We start from the raw sequence: 1,006 nt of genomic DNA, 5'->3' as shown, positions 1-1,006 counted from the left end.
CTCTCTCTCACATACACACACACATTTCCTTTATCTCTCCTCCATACCTCCACCCTCTCTCACCTTGTATCATCCTTCCCCTCCCTCCCTGCCTTTCTCTATCTCCATGTCTACCCCATCCTCCCTCCCTCCTTTTCCCCCTGCTTTCTTGTTTTCCTTCTGTCCCCTCCTCTACTTCCTCCCTTCTTCTGACCCTCCATTGCTCCCTCTACCCTATCTCCTCCTCTTTCCTCTTCTCTAAGATATTGGAGCCTCGGTTTCCACTCCATTTATAAAGAGAAAGGGGGCTGGAGAGCTGGCTCACTGGCTAAGAGCCGGTACTGCTCCTGCAGAGGCCCCGAGTTGCAGTCTCAACAATCGCATGGCAGCTCACAACCATCTGTAGGGCCAAGGTTCCCTTCCTGGCCTCAGAGGACACTGCACTCACACGGTGCCTGTATGCATAATGCATACGCACACACACACACACACACACACACACTGGGTAAAGTACTTGCTACCCAAGCCTGACCACCTCAATCAGATCCCAGGCATCTACATGCAAGTGGAAGGATGGAGCAGACTCCACAAAATTGTCTTCAGACCTCCACACATGCACCACAATGCATATGTACACACACACACCACACACATTTATGCTTCATGTCTCTGTGTTCATGAAACTACTAGATACCTCTGATCTGGAGTTACAGTGGTTGCAAGCCACCCAGCATGGGTCCTGGGAACTGAGCCCAGGTCCTCTGCAAGCAATATGCACTCAACAACTGAACCATCTCTCCAGCCCCAATTAAAACACACACACATGGGGGTGGACGTTGTACATCGTGGTGCGCACTAGGCTCCGCACCACGATGTACAACGTCCACAAGCAGTAACCTCAAGGACATCTTCAACTTTTAAATGAGTTATAGGTCATCCTGGGCTACATGAGACCCGGTCCCACTGATCCCTACCTTAAAAAAAGAAAGAAAGAAAGAAAGAAAGAAAGAAAGAAAGAAAGAAAGAA

Source organism: Mus caroli, chromosome 17, assembly GCF_900094665.2.
Source record: "Mus caroli chromosome 17, CAROLI_EIJ_v1.1, whole genome shotgun sequence".
Classification (NCBI taxonomy): domain Eukaryota; kingdom Metazoa; phylum Chordata; class Mammalia; order Rodentia; family Muridae; genus Mus; species Mus caroli.
Note: the sequence above shows the minus strand (reverse complement) of the source record.